Genomic DNA, 20,500 nt, shown 5'->3' with positions numbered 1-20,500 from the left:
ATGGCCACGCATGCTTATATCGCCTTTCCGTTTCTCTACCACGGTTGCGCTTTAAAACGACGGCGCTGCAAGTTTGCTTTCCTTTCCTTCCCTCTTCTCCGCCCTTAAACTGGCTCTCTTAACTACTACAGGCAGAGACAAAGAAACAGCACGCGCATGCGATCGCATAGATGAGATGAATACATATATATAGAAAAGCATCAATCATAGCTCTCGAAGTATAATATAATATAATATAGAATAGCTCTCGAAGATAGCTATTCCGGCGGCTAGCTTCCCACGCTATGCGTGCCGTCCTCGCACCTGTTAAAGCTTTTCCTAGACGCTAGAACTATACTATTCCTACGCAACCTTGAGCGATCGGAAAGCGCGTTTTCCACGCCTGGCCGGCGGAGAGGGGAGGCTTCGTTCCGGCCGCGACAAATCGACTGTCGCGGACAACACCAGCCCCTTTCCACATAAGTATGAGGCTCGGAGCAGGAGCTATAGCGCTTGAAAGTAACCGCTGGCTTGACGAACCAACCGACTGAGCTACCTTTCCCGGCAACATTGAAGGATCACGAGTTCAAATCATATGTTATGTTCATTTTTTTTCCTTTCTTGTTCTTTCTTTTAAGGTATTTTCCTTCCTTTTATCACTGTACGGAAACCCTCCTAAAAAAATTATATATCCTCCATTATGTGTGGCCACACATGTGCAGGTCATAAATACCAGGTTCTCTAGCCGAGTGCCATCCATGCGGTATTACCGAGCTCAGATTGGCCCACCTTGACTGATCAAATAGGGCACCACTGTAGGTTAAATGAGGCGTACAACTCCTGCGGGACCCGACGTGGTTGCTCAGTGGTCATGGTGTTAGACTGCTGAGCACGAGGTCGCGGGATCGGACCCCGGCCACGGCGGCCGCATTTCGATGGGCGCGAAATGCGAAAACACCCGTGTACTTAGAATTAGTTGCACGTTAAAGAACCCCAGGTGGTCGAAATTTTCGGAGTCCTCCACTACGGCGTGCATAATCAGAAAGTGGTTTTTGTCACGCAAAACACCATAATTCAATTTTTAATTTAACTCCTGCGGGGACGGTAGAGTATCCGTCTCCAGTGCAAGAGCACCGTGATTCAAATGCCGGTGCCGCGCAATTCTCCTCCGGGAAATACAAAAAAAAAACCGTGTGTTGAGAAAATTGCACAAACAGGCCTGGAGTGCGGCCTGATCCCGGTGACCAGAACCGGTAACGCACTCTCTCACCAGAGCAGGATTGGCCACCCTGGTGCAGTACTTGGCCACAACCTCCTATATGAATACAACAATCAAACCCCGGCCCTCAGTCCCCAGCAGCCGCGAAGCAACTGACCACGGCGGCGGTCAGATCTGTAACGCTGCAGAGGGTGCTAAGAATACCTGGCTCCGAACAGGCCGCCATTGGAATCTGAACCTGGCAACGTTTAACGTTAGAACGCTATCTAGTGAGGCGAGTCTAGCAGTGTTATTGGAGAAATTAGAGGGTACCAAATGGGATATAATAGGGCTCAGTGAGGTTAGGAGGACAAAAGAAGCATATACAGTGCTAAAAAGCGGGCAAGTACTGTGTTACCGGGGCTTAGCGGAGAGACGAGAACTAGGAGTCGGATTCCTGATTAATAAGGAAATAGCTGGTAACATACAGGAATTCTATAGCATTAACGAGAGGGTGGAAGGTCTTGTTGTGAAACTTAATAAGAGGTACAAATTGAAGGTGGTACAAGTCTATGCCCCTACATGCAGTCATGATGACCAGGAAGTCGAAAGCTTTTATGAAGACGTGGAATCGGCGATGGGTAAAGTCAAAACAAAATACACTATACTGATGGGCGACTTCAATGCCAAGGTAGGCAAGAAGCAGGCCGGAGACAAGTCAGTGGGGGAATATGGCACAGGCTCTAGGAATAGCAGAGGAGAGTTATTAGTAGAGTTTGCAGAACAGAATAATATGCGGATAATGAACACCTTTTGCCGCAAGCGGGTTAGCCGAAAGTCCACGTGGAGGAGCCCGAATGATGAGACTAGAAATGAAATCGACTTCATACTCTGCGCGAACCCTGGCATCATACAAGATGTAGACGTGCTCGGCAAGGTACGCTGCAGTGACCATAGGATAGTAAGAACTCGAATTAGCCTAGACTTGAGGAGGGAACGGAAGAAACTGGTACACAAGAAGCCAATCAATGAGTTAGCGGTAAGAGGGAAACTAGAGGAATTCCGGATCAAGCTACAGAACAGGTATTCGGCTTTAACTCAGGAAGAGGACCTTAGTGTTGAAGCAATGAACGACTATCTCATGGGAACCATTAAGGAGTGCGCAATAGAAGTCGGTGGTAACTCCGTTAGACAGGAAACCAGTAAGCTATCGCAGGAGACGAAAGATCTGATCAAGAAACGCCAATGTATGAAAGCCTGTAACCCCACAGCTAGAATAGAACTGGCAGAACTTTCTAAGTTAATCAACAAGCGTAAGACAGCGGACATCACGAACTATAATATGGATAGAATTGAACAGGCTCTCAGGAATGGAGGAAGCCTAAAAACAGTGAAGAAGAAACTAGGAATAGGCAAGAATCAGATGTGTGCGTTAAGAGACAAAGCCGGCAATATCGTTACTAATATGGATGAGATAGTTCAAGTGGCTGAGGAGTTCTATAGAGATTTATACAGTACCAGTGGCACCCACGACGATAGTGGAAGAGAGAATAGCCTAGAGGAATTCGAAATCCCACAGGTAACGCCAGAAGAAGTAAAGAAAGCCTTAGCAGCTATGCAAAGGGGGAAGGCAGCTGGGGAGGATCAGGTAACAGCAGATTTGTTGAAGGGTGGTGGTCAGATTGTTCTAGAGCAACTGGCCACCCTGTATACGCAATGTCTCATAACCTCGAGCGTACCGGAATCATGGAAGAACGCTAACATAATCCTAATCCATAAGAAAGGGGACGCCAAAGACTTGAAAAATTATAGGCCGATCAGCTTACTGTCCGTTGCCTGCAAAGTATTTACTAAGGTAATCGCAAATAGAATCAGGAACACCTTAGACTTCTGTCAACCAAAGGACCAGGCAGGATTCCGTAAAGGCTACTCAACAATAGACCATATTCACACTATCAATCAAGTGATAGAGAAATGTGCAGAATATAACCAACCGTTATATATAGCTTTCATTGATTACGAGAAAGCGTTTGATTCTGTCGAAACCTCAGCAGTCATGGAGGCATTACGGAATCAGGGTGTAGATGAGCCATATGTAAAGATACTGGAAGATATCTATAGCGGCTCCACAGCCACCGTAGTCCTCCACAAAGAAAGCAACAAAATCCCTATAAAGAAAGGCGTCAGACAGGGAGATACGATATCTCCAATGCTATTCACAGCATGTTTACAGGAGGTATTCAGAGGCCTGGAGTAGGAAGAATTGGGGATAAACGTTGATGGAGAATACCTTAGCAACTTGCGATTCGCTGATGATATTGCCTTGCTTAGTAACTCAGGAGACCAATTGCAATGCATGCTCACTGACCTGGAGAGGCAAAGCAGAAGGGTGGGTCTGAAAATTAATCTGCAGAAAACTAAAGTAATGTTTAACAGGCTCGGAAGAGAACAGCAGTTTACGATAGGTAGCGAAGCACTGGCAGGGGTAAGGGACTACATCTACTTAGGGCAGGTAGTGACCACGGATCCGGATCATGAGACTGAAGTAACCTGAAGAATAAGAATGGGCTGGGGTGCGTTTGGCAGGCATTCTCAAATCATGAACAGCAGGTTGCCACTATCCCTCAAAAGGAAAGTGTATAACAGCTGTGTGTTACCAGTACTCACATATGGGGCAGAAACCTGGAGACTTACGAAAAGGGTTCTGCTGAAATTGAGGACGACGCAACGAGCTATGGAAAGAAGAATGATGGGTGTGACGTTAAGGGATAAGAAAAGAGCAGATTGGGTGAGGCAACAAACGCGGGTAAACGACATCTTAGTTGAAATCAAGAAAAAGAAATGGGCATATGCCGGACATGTAATGAGGAGGGAAGATAACCGATGGTCACTAAGGGTTACGGACTGGACTCCAAGGGAAGGGATGCGTAGCAGGGGGCGGCAGAAAGTTAGGTGGGCGGATGACATTAAGACGTTTGCAGGGACAACATGGCCACAATTAGTACATGACCGGGATAGTTGGAGAAGTATGGGAGAGGCCTTTGCCCTGCAGTGGGCGTAACTAGGCTGATGATGATGATATATAAATATATATATATATATATATATATATATATATATATATATATATATATATATATATATATATATATATATATATATATATATATATATATATACACCTCACCTTCACGATAGACCTCAACCCTTCACGATTGGTCAAAGAACTTTCGAGCCTCCGCCAACTTCGCCTGTCTGTCACCTGATGACAGGGAAACCGCGATAGCTCACCGTATGATAGGACGTGTACATCCCACTAGGCCCCGAATATCCTCTGGAGATCCCGATTAGATTCGAACGTCCAAGTGACGCTTAAGACACCCAGTATATAACATGAGGACTATAATTTGGGGATGTACTCTTTAAGGCATCTTGAGGACATCCACAAGATTGAACTTCTGGGATGCAAACTAATCCCAAAATTTTATTTCTAAAAATGCCGGAAGGATGTTCCTAACCGGATGTTCTATAGATGTTATATGTGGTACCAACACACACAATCCAACACGTACTGAATTTTAGGTCTCTTGCATGGCTGCCCACTGTGCACTTTCTTCCGAAAACACATGCCAGACTGTAACGTGAAGTGGCCACACTCAGGATCAAACTTCTGATCAAGACGCTAAATGGAGAAGTTGCAGTGAACGTCTGAAAATGCATAAGCCTATCGGGAGGAAACGTCACTAGGAGTAGGCAGAGCAACAGAAGAGCTGCGCATTACCACCAACCGCAAGGCGCAACCGAATGCCTCATATCCTAGGCCCTCTGAACGTGTCGAGAAAGCAGAGTACTGCAACGGTTGCAACGACCACAACTCTTTCCATAGAATGGGGCAGCGATAACTTTACGTCTAAGCACCACAAAGGTGTTAATTGAACGTTTGCCACGTGTCAAACCACCGCACCTCCTATTCAGGCGATAACACAGCGTGGACACTGACGGTTTAACGGCGCACACCCCACCATTACCTAGAAACCTGAGCAAAGGATGAAAAAGAGGGACGACTTACTGAGAGGCGCAGTTAATTAGACGTTTCGGACGAGTCAAATCACAACCCATCCTTCAGCACTTATCCAGCCGTCAAGACAGCGTGTAAACCGGCTGTTGCAGGGTTCCACGTAAGGCCCTCAAGCCGCCCTTTACTTGGCAGCCTGAGCGAAGAAAGTGGGGGCAACGATGAAGGAACTAAGTGTCGCCGGATTTCTTTCTACAGATTCCAAACCAGTTTCTTCGGAGGCGGAGTTACTGCAGGTTATTGCCAGCATGGGCGTGGTATCGCAACTGAGTGGATGGCGGTGATTTGCTGCTGGAGAGTCTTCAGATTCCCTAGTCGGCTCGCCTAGGGAAAACGACGGTATTAAAAGCACAGACTTTTCCAGAGTGAGGACAGAGGGTCCCGATGTGAACGGAAATGTTTAACTTGCTCCAGCATGCAGTGGGCTTCCGCACCAGAGCCATGTAACTAAGCTAATAAACCCCTTTTCCTTTATTTCCTACAACCTGACATAGTAATCCATGATCTGGGTGGATTCCATGCCCCGAACGCCACCTGAGACGCAACACCGCCTTCTCCGAGTAGAATTGCTACTGTCTGTTGCATGCACGCTTTACACTGATTTGCGCGCAGTCGGTCACATGACCTAACGCTGCCTTTTATTGGATCTCTCTGCCCTTCTTGTAGTCACGTGTGTTGCACTTCGCGCTCAGTGTGCACGTTCTCTCTGAACGTGGTGGTTGGGTCATGAGCTTATCAGTTCCAGCGGGAACGTTTGTATGTACCAGGCGCCGGTGTTTTTGCGCTTTGGAGTTATATCTGACTTCAGCGTGCATCACCAGCTTTGGGGAAGCACCAAGATTAGCATCAGAGAGCAGAATGACGGCTGCCTAAAGTATCGGCGGAGCACTTGCTTGGACTTGACTGATTTCAAGGCGCGTTGCTGGGTTCACACACAATGTTCCTTCTAGCCCGCTTCCTTCTTTCCATGCCACCTTTCCGTTCCCCCAGTGTAGGGTAGCAAACCGGACGCTCGTCTGGTTAACCGCCCTGCCTCTCCTCTCTTTACTATATATATATATATATATATATATATATATATATATATATATATATATATATATATATATATATATATATATATATATCTTGGAGTTCCATCTCCGCGGCGCCTGTATGTCGGACCCCTATCAAGAGGTAATTGACAGTTCCTGGAGTCAATGTTTTTCTATTAGCAGGCTTGCAACCTTTTCGACTGTCGTGTCTGCGGGTAATGGAATGCTGGGCACTGCACATCCTCATGTCTTGCGGCCACGGTACAATCAATCGGCGATTCACCATCCGTTGTGCTCCTGCAATACTTTGTTCGGTCGCATCGTACTGCTTGTCTGCAAAACTTACGAGCTTACTCTGTGCTATATGGTTTCTGCGCAGCACCGAGGCCCACCGAAAATAAATTTCTGAATGAGAGACTTTAGCACCGCTAAATGATACCATTCCCACAGGATGGGTCCGTGAGAGATGTCGTTGTCTCTTTCGTGAACATTGGCGAATAATAATAAAAATAATATTAATGACTGTTCCCGGCCCGCACACTCCGGAATACCCTCGCCTGAGCTTCGTATACGTTTTAACGCGAGACCGTTTAGGGCCGCATGTTGCAGAAAATTTGGCGTCGGCGTCCGGCGTATCCCCGTACCACGTCCCACGTCAGACGTCGCTTCGCCGGAAAAAAAAAATCGAAACAAAATCCGTACCACGCATACCCGACCACTCTTCTGCAACCAGAGTTGATCATACCTTGTCTTTCATTCTTTACAGAGTTATTCTTTGCAATTTCGGGAATGGCAGCCCAAAAGCAAATGTAATATTAAAAAAACACCGAGAGCGCATGTCTTTTGTGTTAGCTCTTGTCAAACTGAAACATTAAAACTGCGAAACAATAACAGGAGATCAACCTACGCAAGAGGCCGCGTTTCTGCGAGAAAGATCGTCTTCGTTCATAGCGTTCGCCGCCAGCGTGTCGCGGCAAGCGTTACGGCTACCTAAGCGGCAGTTGCCGTGAAACATGAAAAGCAGTTAGGGGTTTCTGAGTGATATCGCGTTCCGCACTTAAAGACACAGCTTAACCGTCCTCCAAATTTTGTATGCGTAATCGCGATTGCGACAGCAATTGTATAACTGCGTAAGGTTAAAATACCTGAACTGTTGTAGGCATTTGCATCATGGTCGAAGCGCTTGTACATAATGGCCCGCCGCATTACTGAATTTTACCACGTCTGTCCTTAAGACTGGTATATTCCTCTTTCCATACAGTGCCTTGCCCGTTTCTTGGAATAACAAAAGTTTTGCGCAGCTTGTTAGACTTCTGCTTACTTTCCCGTGATCGGATGCTAGTATGGTGGTACATCAAGAGAAGTTTACTTCTCAGAAGCAGGTGACGATCGACACGTTGGCGCTAACTTAATTGCTCGTTTGCATGTGGTCGTATTTTTAGTACGTAACAGTAGAACTTTTTCTCGACTGTTTCTGTCCCGCACTCGTAATGGTAACCGCGTTGCATAAACTTAGTACCTGTGCTGTTTGTATTCTGCGTAGGTAAGCGTGATTGGGAAAGTAAACGTAAAACTGGGTACGTTTAAAATTACAGAACTTTTGATGGCGTTTGTATAGCGATCGAAGAACTTGCTGCATGGTATGGCAGTCGCGCTGCCGAATTTAACCACGCTGTCTTTAGGGTAGGTATCTGTTTTTAGCAAAGAGCGCCGCGCACGTTGTTGGAATAAAGAAACCTTTAGGCGGCTGGCTAAACTTCTGCTTATTTACACGTGAACCGGTGCACACTAGTATGGCGTTAAAGTCAGCTTCACGTCTCCGTTCTGTAAGGGTCGAAACGTTTTGCGTTGATTAGCTCTTTCGCACGTAGTCGCAGTTTTTAATATGAAAGTTTATCTGATTTGACTCTTTCTGTAACGCGCTTGTAGTGAATAGCTGTATCGCTTAAATTAATTGACCTTGGTCTACTAGTGGTATTTTGTTTGCTTAACGATCACGATAGCAATCGTAAAACTGCGTTAAGGATGGATTTCCTGGACTTGTTTTATTTATTTATTTATTTATTTATTTATTTATTTATTTATTTATTTATTTATTTATTTATTTATTTATTTATTTCAATACTGCGAGTGGCACGTAGGGTGCTACGGAGCGGTATGTGATTATTATCGCGGTTTTCAAGGATGATGAAACAGCTGGTGTCCTTGGAATCAACGTATAAACATACAGGCTTGTAGGCGAACTTAGGACGTGGTGGAATATAGATGCAGGCATCTGCACCATGATCGGAGCGCTTGCTGCACGTGATGGTTAGTTGGCAGGCCGCGCTAGTGAATTTTTGCCACGCTTGTATTTACGGCTAGTATATTCGTGTCAAAAAAAGCCATGCAAGTTTCTCGGAATAAGAAAACTTTCGAGGGGTTTGTTAAGTTTCTGTCCATTTGCACGTGGTCGGATGCATGATGTTATGAGGGGAAGCTTAAACTTGTCAGCTTCCTGTAATGATCGAAACATTTACGCTACTTAGACTATTGCTTGTACTTTTTAGTCGATTTGTTAGTAGTGGGAGACGTTTGTCTATGTTAACTATTAAATTTGTGTTGCACGCTTGCCCTCACTGATTAACCGTGTCGCTTAAACCGTCGGCTGCCGTTTACATTTTGGGCAACCGCGGTTGTGATAGCAATCGTAAAATAGCGGAAGGGTGAAATACGCGAAATTCTGTAGGCATTGGTATCAAGATCGCAGCACTGCTGCACGTGATAGCCGGCTGACCGCGCTGCTGCCTTTTCCCACGCGTTTTTATGTAGGTATACGCTGTGTTAAAAAAAAGTTAAATTATGGGGTTTAACGTGGCAAAACCACTTTCTGATTATGAGGCACGCCGTAGTGGAGGACTCCGGAAATTTCGACCACCTGGGGATCTTTAACGTGTACCTAAATCTAAGTTCACCGGTGTTTTCGCCTCCATCGAAATGCGGGCGCCATGGCCGGGATTCGATCCCGCGACCTCGTGCTGAGCAGCCTAGCATCATAGCCTCTGAGCAACCATGGCGGTTTGTACGCTGTATAAACACGTTCATGAGAATAACGATACTTTTGGGTGGTTACTTGTTGAACAGCTGCTGATTGGCACGTTGCCGGATGCATGCTTGTATGATTCTGAGGTCATGCTTACGTGTCAATTGTCTGTAACGATTGAAATGTTTACGCTACTTATTCGACTATTTCTCGTTCGCACGTTGTATTGTCAGTAATCGGGAACGTTTGTCCCTGTTGACTGTTAAATAAATTTGTCACGCGCCTTCGACGATTAACCGTGTCGTTTCAGCTGGGTCTGTCGCCGGCGTTTTCTGTGCGCAACCGCGATTGCAAGAGTAATCATAAAAGCGCATAAGGCTTTAAGAACTGAACTTTTTTAGGCATTTGTATCTCTAAGGCAGCACCTCTAACATATTGTTGTTAGCCAACCGAGCTCCTTCGCCTTTCTTTCCCTTCGTATTTGCTATCATTTGTGCCAGCGTACGTTCAGACATGTGCGCGTGATTAGAAGATTGCGAGTTTCTTCCATCCCCATATTATCACTGGATTCTTAGTGAAACTACAGTCTACATTTCCCTAATTTCTTGTTTACTATTGTGATTGAAATTGCAGGGACACTCCAGGCGAAATTCCTCTGATGCGGCGTACGCAGCGTACGGGCGCGGTAGGGGGGGGGGGGGAGCTTCATGAGCGCTGTTTCCTTGCAGCTATACTGTCGAAGGTTGCGTAAATTTAGCTCAGCAAGCTTGGAGAACGCGTTGTGGCTTGAAGCAGCAAGAAACGTTAGCTTGTCGCTGCTACTTCGCTTCAGGATGCCAGCGTTCCGACAGCGAGCTTCCCCTGTTAACGAGTGACATGGGTTCATGTTTGTCTTTGCGTACGACCACGAGGTTGTCAGTTTAGTGAGAACGCGAAGGTTTACCATAATTTACACTGGCGATAACACTTACAGATGCTTAATTTACTTATTATAGCTGTCTGATAATTTGCTATCGCAATCACTGCTTCGGCTTTTGGGAGAAACTGTACCATTGTTATTATTATCAGGACGTTTGACAAATCTATACTGACATAGTGACATTAGGATAATTTCTCTTATCTTTGCACAGAGTTGAAATTACTATAAATTTTCTAGTGACTGTCAACCCAGCTAGTTTGTATAAAGCCCGAAAGAAGCAACGTTATTCTAAATACCAGCAGATTGCTGTTAAATGTGCAGCTTTTTAACATGAACATAGTGGATAGCAATTTGCATAAATATTCCTAACACGTCTTTCTTGTATACTTTACAGCCATACTGTGTGCTTTCCATCTGCCTGCTGTGGCTTTGGGTCGACATCATTCTTCGTTGCTGCTCAGTACTGAAGCAAGCCCACAGAAATCTGGTGACTTTCTTTGCTAACTTTCCTAGCACCTCTGATCTGAAGAGTGAATTTTTGCGTCTGCGATCGCTGAACTGATCCTGGAACATGACTAGTAAATTGTGCAGCCGCCAACGCACCAGTGATCTGCCCTGTTCTACATTCGCAACTATGAATGAAAAGCTGCACCCATCAAGTGGTAACTTCCTCAGGGGTGAATGTACTCGTGAACTCTGGGATAACTTGTATCTGTAACGGTTAGTGCATGTTCACATGAATGTCCCACTAAATTTCTTAGTAGCTGTGAACTGCAGTGCACTTTGTGTCTGCGACCACTGAAGCGAGCTTGCAACATGCTATAGTAAATTGTGTAAACATCAAGATAACTGCTATCTTTTCAGAAGTATCTGTATCTGCTGCCACAGAGGAACAGCCATAATCAGCCTCTGGTCACTTCCTTTAAGGCTGTCTCATACCCGGGACTTTTTAGGATGAATTTCTCTTAACTGAACTTCTTGCCGGGAAAGTTGGCATTAATTGATTATACCTATTCGTAAGTTGCCAAAAACAACACACAACACACAAGAGAGGACCACGGGACAGACCACTTTCCTTTCGTATGCTGTGTGTTGTTTTCTGGCGCCTTAAAAATAGGTAGGATGAATTTTTGTTTGCCTGACCACAAAACCAAGTCCACGCAAATCCTGTTAAATTTTGGTACTTTAAGTACGGGTGAACTCATACAATGAATTTCTTTTGAACGCTGCATGCCTAAGTGCCAACGTATCTGTGAATTCTTTAGCAGTATTTTGCAGCGACCAAGGAAGAAAGACCGCCTTCAGCCTCTGGTAATTCAATTTAAGGCCCCTGAATCTGCAAACTCTAGAGGTGAATTGGTAATTGTGACCACTCAAGCACAGCAAGAATTTTGTTACTTCCAGTACCCGTGAACTCTGCTTGGTTTTGTGCTGAAACAAGTGTCTTGTAAATGCTTTTGTTCCTTTGAACTCTCCAGTTGTGTTCGTGTCCTTAACTGCTAAAGTGGGACTTTAGTAATTTCATTAATGATCAATTTAACTCCGAAATTTTTAGTATTTTTATTGTGTGAGACCAGTGAAACAAGCCTCCAGAAAGCCTGAATAAAGTATCTTCCTTGATCGCTAAGACACCGGTGAAATTTTTAGCAAATTTCGCATTTATGTGCTTGCAACCGCTGAAGTGAGCCAGCACGCAGAAGGCCTTCTACTAACTTCCTTTGCGCCCCAACGTTAGAAAGGGATTTTAAAATTATTTTACTGGCCGAAGTGTATCTGCAAAATATTAGCTCAACTGAAATTGTATCGTCGCTACTCGAAAATGTTTACTCTGTTAACTTTCACCAGAATGTGTCATGAATGCAGAGTGCATTTGCAGTATAAATGGATGATCATACTGCAGCTGTTTATGTCTGCTACTGCTATCAAGTACCTTCGTTAACACCTAATGTAGCTGTGATATCTTGAGCATAATTTGTTTTAGTGTGTGTAACTACTGAAGGCATCCTGCAGAAATGCTCTTGTAACTTCCTTATAGTGAAACATATCTGAACTTTCCAGCAAATTCTGTGTTCATGTGCCTGCAACCATGGAACTGAGTCCACTGTAAGCCTCATTACAACTTCCGTAGTGGCCCCACTGCGAGTTCTTAGATTTTCTTGCTACCTAAAGTGCAGTTGTAAGCAGTTTGTAATAAAGCTTTTTGTGGTGCAGGAAACCTTATCGAGCTCTTTCGGCTCGTATATGACATCGCTCTGCCAACTATCCCTTGCTGAGTATCCGTTTTAGCGCCATTCTTAGCCATCCGTCCCAAGCCGCCGCGATTTTCTACCAGCCAGCGCAAGCTCTAAGAAAGAGGAAGCGGACCAATCGCAGTCACTGGCACCATCTCATTCATCCCGTTATCTACTTTCACTCCACTTGCTGAGCCCCATCGAGACCTCCTCCATTTGAGCGTGCTTCTCGCATCATGTCAGCGAATAATATAAGAAATACAGCTCAGTGTAGACAATGTTAAAGAATAGAAAGTTGGGCAAGTTGGTACGATAACATGATCTTGCATTGTAGCGCGAAGGGACACAGACTTCCGGTCTTCATCTAGTTTGCGTCCGCGTCCATTTGCGCTACAAACCAAGATTATGTAGGCAATGTTATTCATGTTGAAAGCGAACAAAACCGATCTGGTATGAAAAAAGACAACGTTTAATTGTACTGCGCTGACAACGCTGCGGTTTAACGGCCGATGCCTGCGTACGCGGTTACGTAAGTTTGACGTCAGGTGATTGAAATTAAAACAAATTGGAATAGGTTCTCGTTAGAGGGCCCCATTCGAAGTTCACAGCCCAAGTTCTCTCGCACCATCAAGATTCTGGCGTCTGTCGTGGTGTGAACTTTCTTCGTGTAATTGTGTTATACTTCGCTATCACTAATACAGCTTCACCTTTTGGCGACCACTGCATCCTCTCTCACTCTGATTTTTACGGCGAGTCCGAGTATAAGCGCTGCTGCTCATGACTGCTACTTATTCTGATTGCGAGGGAACCCGAATTGGCCTCATTTCGGTAGCCGTGGGAGATCATGCTACTGCCAGAATTTGCAGAAATAAAGCGAAAGTGTGAATTAAAAGCCACGCACACGCGCGACAATGATGCGGCAAGCTTTTAGTAAAAGTGACATTTTAAGTTAAAAGGTAAAGACAACTCAACAGACACCTGAAGTGATGTGGGTGATAGAACACGTGCTGATACTTTAGGGAAGGTGAGATTCGGCTTATGCATCGCCGTGGGGGGCTATCTCCCCCGCGTCCTCCTCAAAACTTCGTAGGGTTCACGGGCCACGGAGCCCCCCTGCCCCGGACTTCGGCGCCTATGTTATGGCCTATGTGTTCTTGAAGTAATGAGTACTTAAATACTGTATTTTCTAGGAATTATTCTAAAGCTTTTCCAAGCCTTATATGCAGGTAATATTTAATGTCAGTGGTTTACTACGCACAACTGCAATTTTTAATGCAACTGCTCATTAAGAACAGTGAAATATCATGTTTGCAAAAGGCTGCTGTGTTTAACAAGTGTTAATGTAGTAGTTAGTTATTGAAAAATGAGAACAGCTAATCTTTCGTTCCTACAAAAACGAGAAGTTCAATTCGGTGCTCGTGTGTTTGCGTTTCCCAAAGTTTTCTCGATTGCGAAAATTGCGGCAACTGAAAGCTGTGCAAGCAATTAAGGGGGAGGTTTTTACGAAACGTTCGGTGTCGTCATAATTAAATAATATCAGGGAAGTCTGAAGCTGTGCTAAAGGTGTAGAACTTACCTCCTGAGGTGTCCTCGAAATAGAAAATACCACAGTGGATATCCCCTTGATAGTGAAGAAGTACATAATCCATGGTGTCGTTCGTTTCCTCTATAAGGAATAAAAAACATAGAATACACTAACGGAACGCAATAAGTTTCAGCCATTTTGTGATAAGGACCATCACAAAGAACATCACAAAAGAACTTTTTTAACTAAGAATAAACTTTATTATAAGTAAATAACGGGTATGAAGTTTCAAACACACGCGTATTTTCTGTTAGCGCATATTATTCTTTACCTTCTCGGTATGAAAAGATACAATGCTTGAGCGCTCTTTTCGTAGTGATGATGAATTTCTCGTTTCAATAGTACTATCGATATATTTCCTGTTTGTGCACTTATTTTTACATTTCCCCATGACGCTTTATCTACAGTTCTGCGTTTTTCTAATACATTGCTCACTACTACATGCTTAGTGCTATTATCGACCTCAAAGAACATTATTTGTTTGCACTGTGCTCCTAGCGAATTACCGCGTACCTTTTGCCTATTCAGACACAATACGCTTTAGGACATTTATGTCGCCGTGCGGAATGGTATGAGGTATTTGTGGGGCACGAACAAGCTCTTGTGGCAACAGGATGTTCCTGCCTCTCCCTTAATGCAGGTGAATGTATAAGGATGAGCCAATGTACACAGGTGAGAGCTTGTTAACAGCAAAATTCCTATAACAGTATCCTCTACGGCCCGCAGTGACAAATGTATAGGCAAGTTTTCTGCCTAATGTCACGTTATAGTTACAGTCAACAACCACAGTGGCACAACGCAAGTCACGAAACTAAGTCGTTGCTGAGAAAGCCTGAGGTCAGCAATCCAATCAGCACTCAGCGCAATATAGCGGCGACCACACTAGTCGGTCACCGAAAATCTGATTTGTGGATGAGAGGCGTTGGTTATTCATACATGACTCATTGAACCTTCCAAAGTAAATGTTGGCGCGTGCGTAAGTTCTAGAATGTATACCGGTTTTGTTGTCGTGGAGGAAATCTGATAACACAATGCTCCGTGACGACATACACAGCTGATGGAACCAGCGATAGCATTTGAGAATGATCCGATAAAGAAAGGCGCGTCTTGCACTGGGTGATAACATTGAGCATGTTATAGCCGGCGAAAGAAGGCCACCAAGAAAGGTAAATAGGTTCGCTTGTGAAGGGAATGTAACCCACATTTGTTAATTAGTATGAACGTGGCATCTGCCATGGGTAAAGTCAAAACAAAATACACTATACTGATGGGCGACTTCAATGCCAGGGTAGGCAAGAGGCAGGCTGCTCGGAGACAAGTCAGTGGGAAAATATGGCATAGGCTCAAGGAATAGCAGGTGAGAGTTATTAGTAGAGTTTGCAGAACAGAATAATATGCGGATAACGAATACCTTCTTCCGCAAGCGGGTTAACCGAAAGTGGACGTGGAGGAGCCCAAATGGCGCGACTAGAAATGAAATAGTCTTCATACTCTGCGCTAAGCCTGGTATCATAAAGATGTGGACGTGGTCGGCAAGGTGCCTGCAGTGAGCATAGGATGCTAGCAATTCGAATTACCCTACACCTCAGGAGAGAACGGAAGAAATTGGTTCATAAGAAGTCAATCAAAGAGTTAGCGGTAAGAGGAAAACAAGAGGAATTCCGGATTAAGCTACAGAACAGGTATTCGGCTTGAACTAAGGAAGAGGGCCTTAGTGTTGAAGCAATGATCGACAATCTTATGGGCATCAGTAAGGAGTGTGCAATAGAAGTCGGTGGTAACTCCGTTAGACAGGATACCAGTAAGCTATCGCAGGAGACGAAAAATCTGATGAAGAAACGACAATGTTTGAAAGCCTCTAACTCTACAGCTAGAATAGAACTGGCAGAACTTTGTAACTTAATTAAGAAGCGTAAGACAGCTCACATAAGGAACTCTAATATGGATAGAGTTGAACATGCTCTCAGGAACGGAGGAAGCCTAAAAGCATTGAAGAAGAAACTACGAATAGGCAAGAATCAGATGTATGCGTTAAGAGATAAAGTCGGCAATATCATTACTAATATGGATGAGATAGTTCAAGTGGCTGAGGAATTCTATAGAGATCTATACATTACCAGTTGCACCCAGGACGATAATGTGAGAGAGAACAGCCTAGAGGAATTTGAAATCCCACATGTAACGCCGGAAGAAGTAAAGAACGCCTTGTGAGCTATGCAAAGGGGGAAGGCAGCTGGGGAGGATCAGGTAACAGCAGATTTGTTGAAGGATGGTGGGAACATTGTTCTAGAAAGACTGGCCACCCTATATACGCAAGGCCTCATGAAATCGAGCGCACCGGAATCATGGAAGAACGCTAACATAATCCTAATCAATAAAAAATGGGACGCCAAAGATTTGAAAAATTATAGACCGATCAGCTTACTGTCCTTTGCCTAAAACGTATTTACTAAAGTAATCGCAAAAAGAATAAGGAACACCTTAGACTTCTGTAAAGCAAAGCACCAGGCATGATTTCGTAAAGGATACTCAACAATAGACCATATTCGCACTATCAATCAGGTGATAGAGAAATGTGGGGAATATACCCAGCCCTTATATATACCTCTCATTATTTACGAGAAAGCGTTCGATTCAGCTGAAACGCCCGCAGTCATGGGGGCACTAAGGAATTAGGGTGTAGACGGGCCGTATGTAAAAATACTGAAAGATATCTCTAACGGCTCTACAGCCACCGTAGTCCTCCATAAAGCAACCAACAAAATCCCAATAAACAAAGGCGTCAAGCAGGGAGATACGATCTCTCCATTGCTATTCACAGCGTGTTTACAGGAGGTATTCAGAGACCTGGAGTGTAAAGAAGTGGAGATAAAAGCTCATGGAGAATACCCCAGTAACTTGCGATTCGCTGATGATATTGCCTTGATAGTAACTGAGGAGACCATTTGCAACGCATACTCATTGACCTGGAGAGGCAAAGCAGAAGGGTGGGTTTAAATATTAATCTGCAGAAAACTCAAGTAATGTTTAACAGTCTCGGAAGAGAACAGCAGTTTACGATAGGCAGCGAGGCACTGTAAGGGTAAGTGGTAATCTATATAGGGCAGGTAGGCACCACGGATGCGGATCATGAGACTGAAATAACCAGAAGAATAAAAATGGGCTGGGGTGCGTGTGGTAGACGTTCTCAAATCATGAACAGCAGGTTGTCACTATCCCTCTAGAGAAAACTGTATAACAGTTGTGTCTTGCCAGTACCCACGTATGGGGCAGAAACCTGGAGGCTTACGAAAATCGTTCTGCTTAAATTGAGGATGACCCACCGAGCTATAGAAAGAAGAATGGTGGGTGTAACGTTAAGGGATAAGAAAACAGCAGATTGGGGTGAGGGAACAAACGCGGGTTAATGACATCTGAGTTGAAATCAAGAAAAAGAAATGGGGGGGGGGCATGGACAGAAGATGTAATGAGGTGGGAAGATAACAGATGGTCATTAAGGGTTACGGACTGGATTCCAAGGGAAGAGACGCGTACCAGGGGGCGGCAGAGAGTTAGGTGGGCGGATGCCATTAAGAAGTTTGCAGGAGCAACATGGCCACAATTAGTACATGTCCGGTGTAGGTAGGGAAGTATGGGACAGCCCTTTGCCCTGCAGTGGGCGTAACCAGGCTGATGATGATGAAATGCGATTAGTTTTTGAACACCGACGCCTTGGCGCTATGTAATTCCAGGCTTAATATTATCTTGGTAGTTATCTCTCGGTCATCATTTTATTTGTTTGACAAATAAGAATGTAGGTATCTGTACGTGCGTACGCACAATTGTCTGAATGCCGCAGAGTAATCTCTCCACCCACTTTACATAAGGACGATGACTATATAACTAATTTCCTCTGCAATACCGCCACTTTAAAAGCGAGCCTAGCCGGCAGGCTCCGGCCAGCAATAACAACAACAACAACTACACGCAAAAAACATGCTGCTTGAAATAGAACTAACGGAACATATTTTGGAATATTTGGGCATGCAGAACTAATTTAGTGGTTTTCAATGCAGCGCCAAATCGAGAAATGCTATTGAAACCGAATGGATTCTATTATGACCAGTGCTGAGATTCAAAGCTTCCCTATGAACAAACCGACAGGGTAAAATTAAGGTCATAGCCCCAAAAGAAGAAATTTGCCATGTAAAAAAAGGAAGAATTACTACACGCACGGTTTTCGTAAGAAGACGCGAGGTCAGACGTCCAATGACAGGATCTGGTGCACGAAGTAGTCTTGCCGACTTGCTGCAAAACGCTTGTACCTTACGAACGCCTTACAGTTTCTCTTATTGTGTGTGAGTTTATAGGATGATATGTATTACAGCAACGCCCCAAAAACGGCTTAGTGACAAGCACAATTACTTCTACAGCGGCATCAATGTTCTGCAAGAATTCCATTAAATTGAGGAAGTATAGATAACATTTGTTGATCTATATTTTAGTAATATATTCGTGCGAACAGTGTATAGCATATACCTTAAGGCATTTTGTCAACGCCGTCCCGTTCCTAGGCCTTCATTAGCACATTCTTTTGCAACACGTTTTAAAGAGAAATCCCGAATCCTCCTATGACAATTATGGTCAGAAGTGGCAGAGGCAGAAATAGACCCCTCATGATCATAAAAAATTTGGGAGCCTGCAACACTTCCGTGGGCTACTGCGAAAGCACTAAAGGGAACACGTTGGGGGATTACGTGGTGGAATACATTGGGAAACTATTAGAATTCAGTTTTGTTTCCTAATTTAGTTTCCGAATGAAGAGGCCCCAAACAAGGCGAGACAGGAACCTACCTAAAGTGCAATGTTCTACAAAGAGGAAAAGAATGCGCTGCATTTGAACTCCCCATGCCTATCACAGCCTCAATACTGGTACCCACAAAATACGACCGACAAAAATACGATGATGTTAGCGTGCAGCGTAAAATAGCGCGCGAGCATTCGCGTAGCTATATCAGCAACCCTCGTCATATCCACGCAGCAGGAGATACAGTGACAGTTTTCCTAAAGCAGCACCATGGACGAGGACCAAAATTACACAAACAACAGGATAAGGCTGAACTTTCAACTCACGTTTATTTCAATTGGCCCACACACTGCATACTGCAGATCAGGAACACACACATTGCTTATCAGGCACTCACTTGTCTGGGCCTGAAGGGCACTGTGTCCCGTCTTGTAAACAGTACAATATGTGGGGGCTATTACGAAAGCCGCAGTATTTTATCGAAGTGAGTGTTTTTCTTCAGAAAACTGAACACTAATTTTCGTAATTTTTATCATCATCCTCATCGTCATCACTATTATCACCATCCTACGTTATGTTCACAGCAGAAGGAAGGCCTCTCCCTGTGATATTCAATTAACCCTTTTCTGTGCCAACTCATTACAACTAGCGCCTGCGAATTTCCAACATTCATCACCCCATCTAGTCTTGTGCCGTCCTTAACTGCGCTTCCGTTATCTTGGCACCCGTTCTGTAACCCTATTGGTCCACCCGCTATCAAACCTACGCATTACATGGCCTGGCCAACTTCATTTTTTCCTAATAATGTCAGTTAGAACATCGGCTATCCCATTTGCTCTCTGATCCAGACAACTCTCTCCCTCTCTCTTAAAGTTACGCCAAACATTCCATCTACATCATGAGTGGATGTTGGAGCGTAGGCTTGTCATACCTTTAATCAATACCTCTCATTAGGTCTAATTACGACTACTGCTACCCTCTCATTTTGCTGCAGAATTCGTCAATGTTGCCCGCTATTCATAATCCTTGTGGATGACGTAGTAGTGCTGCGGAAACCCGCAAGGTGGAGAGAAGTAATGAATAAAGGGAAAATCAGACATCCACCCGTTCGTAGCAATTGCTACAAAGGAAACCCATACGGGTTCCTCGAAAAAAACGCCTCATAGTTGAAGAAAAATTCGTCTTGGTCTGGGATTCGAACCCGGGACCACCGCCTTTCCGGGGCAGCCGCCCCACCATCTGAGCTAACCAGGCGGCTAGCAGATGGCAGGGTGAATTCGATCTTACCAACTTAAGATATGAAAGAGAGGGAAGAAAACCGAGGATTTGAATTTCTACCTATGGCAACCGAGCAACCGAGATAGCTAAGTCAGATAACCCTGTATGTGGCGAGTCAAACCTATGGCGGAGAAGTCTAGCCTAGATGATCATACATGCCTAAAAACTTTCTTCGTTTATCTGGGATAAACGGGTCTAGTTTTATATCAAGATAGGTAGCACAATATGGCATTTTCTTTAAATGGTTCTAACCGCGTGGTTCTGGAATTTCACGTGAGCAGGTGACTGTGAACGCGGCGAAGTACACGGCCCGAAAACCACGAATCACTTACGCACGAGGGTATACCCACAGGCTTGTATTGTTGCGTCTTTAACTGCTCTATGAATAATATT

The sequence above is a fragment of the Dermacentor variabilis genome, chromosome 6, assembly GCF_050947875.1.
Source record: "Dermacentor variabilis isolate Ectoservices chromosome 6, ASM5094787v1, whole genome shotgun sequence".
In the NCBI taxonomy this organism is placed as follows: domain Eukaryota; kingdom Metazoa; phylum Arthropoda; class Arachnida; order Ixodida; family Ixodidae; genus Dermacentor; species Dermacentor variabilis.
Note: the sequence above shows the minus strand (reverse complement) of the source record.